The sequence below is a fragment of the Grammomys surdaster genome, unplaced genomic scaffold (genome assembly GCF_004785775.1).
Source record: "Grammomys surdaster isolate TR1022 unplaced genomic scaffold, NIH_TR_1.0 127, whole genome shotgun sequence".
Classification (NCBI taxonomy): Eukaryota; Metazoa; Chordata; class Mammalia; order Rodentia; family Muridae; genus Grammomys; species Grammomys surdaster.
This window is the reverse complement of record NW_021604585.1, coordinates 3,002,276-3,009,475: the sequence shown is the minus strand read 5'-3', so window position 1 is coordinate 3,009,475 and position 7,200 is coordinate 3,002,276.

The window sequence follows — 7,200 nt, the reverse complement described above, 5'->3', positions numbered from 1 at the left end:
AGAGAGAGAGAGAGAGGTTTTTCTAGGTAGCTTTGAGCTATCCTGGAATGTAGATGAGGTTAGCCTGAAACTCAGAGATTTGCCTGCCTCTGCCTCCCAAGTGCTGGGATTAAAGGCCTGTTTTTAAGAATGAAAACTAAGTAGCAAACACTCCTAAACAGAAAGGAGGAAAGGCAGGAGAGATGGAAACATGGTCTCACCCAGTAATATTAGCCTTTCCCTGGCAATCAAGGAGAGGTGGACTGACAGGAAAGGCCATCTTCTTGTAACTGCTTCAAGAAGGAAACCCAGGAGGTAACAAGTCAGGATCCTTCTGACTCTCCCCTAAACTTCGAGATTTGCAAAAAAGAACAGTGTGTAGTTCTGTTTTGTAAAGAAACAGCGACCCAGTGTGAAACCTTTGGAAGGTCAGGGCTAGGCCAGTGGCTGCTTTGGGCTTGGCTAAGATTCTCAAACATAGGCTTCATCCCAGGACTCAGAGGGCCAGGCCCTGGGTCCCTTCTGTCTGCCCACTCCCACTCTCCTCCTGTGAGGGTGTTTTGTGCGCTGTTGCTATGCTCTGTTTAAAATCCATAATTGTGGGCGACAGGGGAGTCCCAGAGACAGAAGTCCCGGGAGACACAGCTGCTGCTGGGCTAGGCAGTCAGGCCAAAGCAACCCCCCTGGGCCATGGGCCAGTCCTCTCGCTGCTCCCCAGAGGAGCCCAGCCTGGCTCAGGCTCCCTCCCCTGCTCCTGCCCCGGCTGTGGCCTCCTTCAGCCCACAGGACACCTCTCCTCCAGAGCTGGCACATAAAGCAGAGCTGCCTCCCTTGCTCCCCTGGAAAGCCTGACCACGCTCCCCAATTGGCTATTGCCCCTTCACAGAGGACAGCTATGGGTGTGCCTGTAGCAAATCCCATGGGGGAAGAAGTTAGTATGAGATTCGTATATGTCATTCATGGCATTGACTGTAGTCTCTCTCTCTCTCTCTTTCTTTCTTTCTTTCTTTCTTTCTTTCTTTCTTTCTTTCTTTCTTTCTTTCTTTCTTTCTTTCTTTCTTAGAAAGGGCCCCACATATCCCAGGCTGGCCTCGAACTCCCTAAGCTATGCTGATTTCCAGGCAGGCACCACCACAAACAGCTATGTGGCATTTGGGCGCTGGCTTCATTTGAGTTAACCCAACCACTGTCCTAACTGAAGTGCATATCCAGACCAAAACATTTTTCCTGTCTAAATCCTTCCCTCGAACTGAAACTGGAAGGCATGAAATCATCTCTCCAAGGGCACACTGGCTGCTGAGATTTTTAACTTCAAACAAAGTCTCTTTACCTAATTCGTATTCACCAACGGAGCTGACAAACTGTGTACCTGCCATGGGCTGGCAAAGGACAGAGACCATTGAAACGTAGCAGCCTGTCCTGCTTCACACTCAATGTGAAACAGAAACTGAAATTTGACTTTTAAAGGAGACATTTGGAGTCTGCTGAAGTCAAAGTTGTATACTGGACCTTTTTTTTTTTTAATGTTGTTCTAGCTGAAGAGATCACTGATGATGTATGACACAGACACACACAGACACACAAGTCACACTTAGGCCACCAACACCCGGGCATCATGGAGGGCGGGGTATGAGCTGCATCTTGCTTTTTAAGAGCTGAGAGGCCCAGCAACAAGCAGATGCCTCTGTAAACATGAAATATTCTGAAAGGGACGCCTGTGGCTTCACTTCAGGATTCTGTCCTCTCCCCCATCTTAGCTCTCCACACCCCTTGTATTCTCAGGGCCCCAGAGCAAATCAGGGGGCCAGAGAGTGGGGAAGCAGAGGTCCCTGGGGTAATTAGCCTGCATTGCCTGCAGGTGCTACACAGGTGGTCTCAGCCCCCGGCAATGACCTAGGGAAAGCCCGTGGGATCCTTCAGCTGCAACCAATCCCGCAGGCTGCCAGCCTGCCTGCTTGACAGAGTCCAGATTTCACTTATTAAACATATTAATCTGAAGTTAACAATTTGTGCTTGTTCCACTAACCAGTTTGGAGAAAGACTGTAAGGAAGAGAACCGATCTTGGGGGGCGGGGAGGCTTAACCCTGATGGTCTAAGTGGCCTCCATATCCAGACGTTTAAATAACTGGAAGCGGAGGGCCCGCTTACAGAAGTGGAGAGTCAGAGGGTAAACCGAACTAGAGTTAAAGAAACACAAACAAAAGCCATCCCCTTCAGGCCTAGGCCTACACGGGACTCTGTGGACACTGCTTGCTGCGGTGACAGCATTTTAAACAGCTGCCCAGAGGGCTTTTAAATAGACTTGATGTAATTCAGTGATTTATGAAGCATGGGTTACCAAAATATTAAAGTTTTGAAATGTCCCTAAACCAACCCTGGCCCCCACAAGTGCTGTTGCTGGAGTTCGGCTCTTGTGGCTCCTTCAAAAAAAAAGTCTGCTGTTCTGAATAAGGAGCCAGAGAAAGACAAACAGCCTTGATGAATAGAAGTGACCTTTCATATAAAAACACTCTCTTGGTCTTCAACAACTCAGTCCTGAAAGTGCCAATCTACAAGAAGCAAGCCAGGCACTTATTCTTTAATAGTGTATCAGTTAAATTCAGGGAAATTGCAGCGGAATCAAGAAATGAATCCAGTTAATGAAGTATGCCCAGACCACTACTTTATAAAATAAGCCACAATTATGTAAACATGCTACAGCCTTAATCAATAGCTACCTCAAATACGATGAGCTGAAAGCACATGCAAGTCTGGAATTGGCGAGTCTGCCCATCCTCTCATTGCACTGGGGTGACCTCCTTTTCCTCAGGTACCCTCTGGCCTCAAGGAGACTGCCATGAACCCAAGGTTGGGCTAAGAGAATTCTGACAGTTTTGTTTATGTCAAAAATAATGAAAGATGACAGGCCATCACATTTAGACATGTAACATGATCGTTTGCTTCAGGCCTTCCTGCTAAGATTAATTTAGAGACATTGAAGAGGAAGGAGAAAGAGGAGGAGGAAGATGTAGAGGAGGAGGAAGTGACTTTAGAGAAGGGGAGAAAAAAACTATTAAATGCTTACCTTAGGGGCCAAAGATGGGGCCCGGAGAGATGATTCTCACCATGTGAGGGTGCTTACCATGTTGATCCCCCAAACCTGAGTAAAAGTGGGAGGAGAGAACTGTCCTCTGACCTCCACATGTGCACAAGGGCACGATTCTTTCCCTCAACAACAACACACACACACACACCAACAACAACAACAACAACGATAATAACAACAACTATAAAATTCTCTTCTTATATGTAAGGGAGAGGGATTGACAGCAGGGTCAATGATTTTTAGTTAATGGTCAAGAAAAAAATTGAAGGGGGTTTTACTGAATCTCCCTCGTACTTTAAGAGCATAGTTTACTGAAGGATGTTTGGCATCTCACAGAATTGAGATTGGCAAATGGGAAAGCTGGACTAATCTAATAAGCAAGAAATGCCTCTCTCAAGTGGTCTTGAGGGGGTTAGGTGATAAGGGCACAGAAGATAAGCACCGAAACGTTGTGGCTTCCCCTTGAACGTGACGTGTGGAGCTCTCTAATTTAACACTGGGCGGTGGACCCAAGGCTCCTTGTTTTAGTTACTTAGTGTCTCTGATAAATGCTCCGATTATAGCAGTTTAAGGGGATGAGTGTATTTCAGCTCACAGTTTAAAGGTGTCATCCACCACGGCAGGGAAGTCGTGACAGCAGAAGCTTTAGGCAGGAAGTCACATCGGGTGCCTCCTCAGCAGGCAGAGAGCAATACAGTTAGCATCCTCCTTTACCTCTGGTCCAGGACCTAAGGCCAAGTACCAATACTGCTCTCTTTTAGGGAAGCTCTTTCTACCTCAACTACCCCAATTAAGATAAGCCCTTGAAAGGCTCTTCTGGCATAATCTAAATGATAACAACTTATAAGTGTGTGGGAGGGTCAACTGCTAGTCGCTTCCAGATCTGGTCAAGTTGACAATTGGCACTGACCTTCGTATCTCTCAACCTATTGCAGGACATGTAAAGAAGTGTCTATTCTATTCAAGCCAGATGAAGAGGACCCAGGCAGACCACAGAAAAGAATCCGTCCAAGTCCAGCTTGGTAAGCCAATGACTGTGTTGAGATTCCTTACAGGACTCAAAGATAGCTGTGCCATCAATAACTTCCCTGTGGAACTCAAAGTCAGCTATACTATGAAGAGTCCCATCTCAGTCAACTGTCTACTTTTTCTATAACCTTGGGGAGGAGAGGAATCTTAGGAGGATTTGGGGGAAGGCCTAAGAACCCCATCCCCCACACAACCTCTCTCTCCATGAGGAAATGCTGACAGGCTCCTCCATATCATGAGGGTCTCGTGGGGGTGATCACATCTTCTTGATGCAAGATGACAATGATCCTGTCCAACCCAGAGGAAACTGCTGCACAAACACGCAGTATCTCATACGGGATAGAAAGGTTTCACATCATAGGTTTATTTATATCTGTTGGTAGTAAGTTCAAAAGGGATAATTTCAGGTTCGTCGGGAAAAAATGATACAAACACTTTTCTCTACCCACATCCTAAATATATGGGCACCGATATTCGGATCCTAATGGGGAAAGAGGAGACTATTGGAGATGTTTCTACTCCTGTCCCTCTGATGTATCTGACAACACTATATTTACTCATAGTCACAGTCCAACATTCGATGCCTGGTTCTGAGAACCAGGAAGTGCAGGGCTAAACATGTTGCCTATTGATTCACACCAAGAAGGTGAGCTCCTCATCTCTCTTCTCCATTCCCCTTAGCTGGTGTCTAGTCGTCCAGATTCACTTCCTGCATGCTGTTTTCTATGGCCACTGTAGCCATGGAATCACTCTCTTGTTTTGCACATCAGCTTTGGGGATTCTCATGGAAAGATTCTGAAAGGCTTGGTTTGCATTGATGTCATACTTCAGCATCGATCATGGGAACAGAGACGGGACACAGTGATGGGCTTCGTTTTGGTCAGGCACTCAGCCCATTATGCAGCTAGGAAGCTGGAGTCTTGTATACAGAAGGCTGCTCCAATTCAGAACACATAGCAGAGTCAAGAGGGGCAGACAAGAAGGAAGAGTAAGCAGAGTCAGCCCTTCGAGGACAGACAGTGTGGGTTTACCATCAATTTGAGCCAACTGCAGAAGGGGTGTGAGAAATCCAATGTAACGCACGCACTCTGCAGACGTCAGTGATGAGCAAAATCTTTTGTCCTGGCTCTCAAGACCTTTCTAGTTCTAGAGCAGGATCATAGGAGAATGTCTCTAAGTTTTGTCTCCAAAGGCTTGAGATGCAGAAAATTCACAATGTAAACTCCTAGAGCCAGGCAGTGGTGGCACACATCTTTAATCCCAGCACTTGGGAGGCAGAGGCAGGCAATTTCTAAGTTCAAGGCCAGCCTGGTCTACAGAATGAGTTCCAGGACAGCCAGGGCTATACAGAGAAACCCTGTCTCAAACACACACACACACACACACACACACACACACACACACACAATACAAACTCCTGATCCCATTCTAGAATGTCTATTTTTCTATATTTAAGGCCCAGGGTTTTAAATTGCATACAGCAGGGTGATTTTGACGTGCCAGGCTTAACTGAGCATATTTTGGGAAATGCTAACCCAGTACCTTACTGCTACCGTGCCTCCAGGTCTGAGGAATGGCCAAGGGCTAAATGAAGTAGATACAAGGTCTAGCCTTTTTGAGTTCTCTTAAGGTGTCGCCTGCTTTTTCATTTGCAAGTTTGGGAGATAGATTAAGAGATAGGCTGAAGAGATGGTTCAGGAGTTAAGCATACCGCCGACTTTTCTAGAGGACCTGGATCTAATTCCCAGCACCCACATGGAGGATCACAACCATCTGTAACTCTAGTTCCAGGGGGTCCAGTACCAGATGTACTAATGTACATAATAAAATACATTTTTAAAGGGAGGGAAATGGATCCTCCTTTAGTACTTTATTCCTAGAGTCTTTTCCATTAAAGTCTGAAGAGCTCCAAGCAACTGTCTTACTCTTTAGCCTATGGTTAGCCTGCTGCCCCAGGCTCCCAAAGCTTCACCTACTTCCCTTTTTATAATGACTGTCGTGGCACTACCTCGACTCCACTGTAGGCAGAAATTTCATTCTGTTTGTTGTCATACTAGGTATGTGAAGGTCCTCAATTGAATCTCTTTCCAGGAATGACTGGCAGACATCTCCTAGTCTAAGGTCATATTCTCTAGCAGCAATCAGTGACCAGGACTGCTGCAGAGGTGGAAAGACCTGGCCCCTGTTCCTCAAGTCAAGCAAACTCTGAAGGGCTAGCTAGCCCCATTGCTGATTAACCCTCCCTCAACCTAAGTGAGTTTTGACTCCTTAACTCTGCCCAGAGTGTTGATCAGGTCAGACTTCTGCAACAAGCCTCTCTCCTGGGAACCTGACCTAAGAGCCCACCCTACAGGAGAATCTGTTTGTCCCCCACGGTGCCACTTTCCCTCATCTTCTCAACCTATCTCTGTTCTTGCTTTCAAAGAACAATCCAGTACAGTGGCCATGCTGATGGTTTGTCTTGGTTTCTTCCCAGGTACTAAGTCTTCGTTTCAAGAAAGCATTCTACAGAAAAGGGATGGTGGCAAGGATGGGCTGGTAGGGAAGAAAATTTGCTACCACCCAGCCCCAGCCCAATCATCTTAGAGTGAGCAGTCCCTCTCCTAGGAGACCACAGGAGGAAGCACAGGCCCAGGATTGGGGCTGTGGTGTTTGAGGAAGGCAGGGGATTCTTGCTTTCTTGGAAAGGATGGGGACAGAAGGACCTTGGGCAACTGAGGACAGGCTGAACACAAATAGAGCTCGGAGAGAGAGATTAAAGGCCGAGTCACAACAAATCTAGCTTTGTAGATTTCAGCTGGCCATTCTGGAACTGGGGCACGTGGCTGGCCCAAAATTGTTCAGAGTGCTCCGTGCCCTGTGCTCCGTGCTCCGTGCTCCATCCACCACACGAGCCAAGTGACAGAAAAAATGGAAGTGCAATACAAAGACAGTCCTGTGGCTTACAGCTAGCCACTGTCTGCTTGAAGATGTTTTGAACATTTGGTGGATTGTGACTGAGAACGTTCTTCCTGTTATGACAGCAAGTTACCATCTGTTTCTACAAATTAGCTCCCATTTCACTCACGGACAGAGAATTCTCCAGACCATACTTAACAGAGGGATC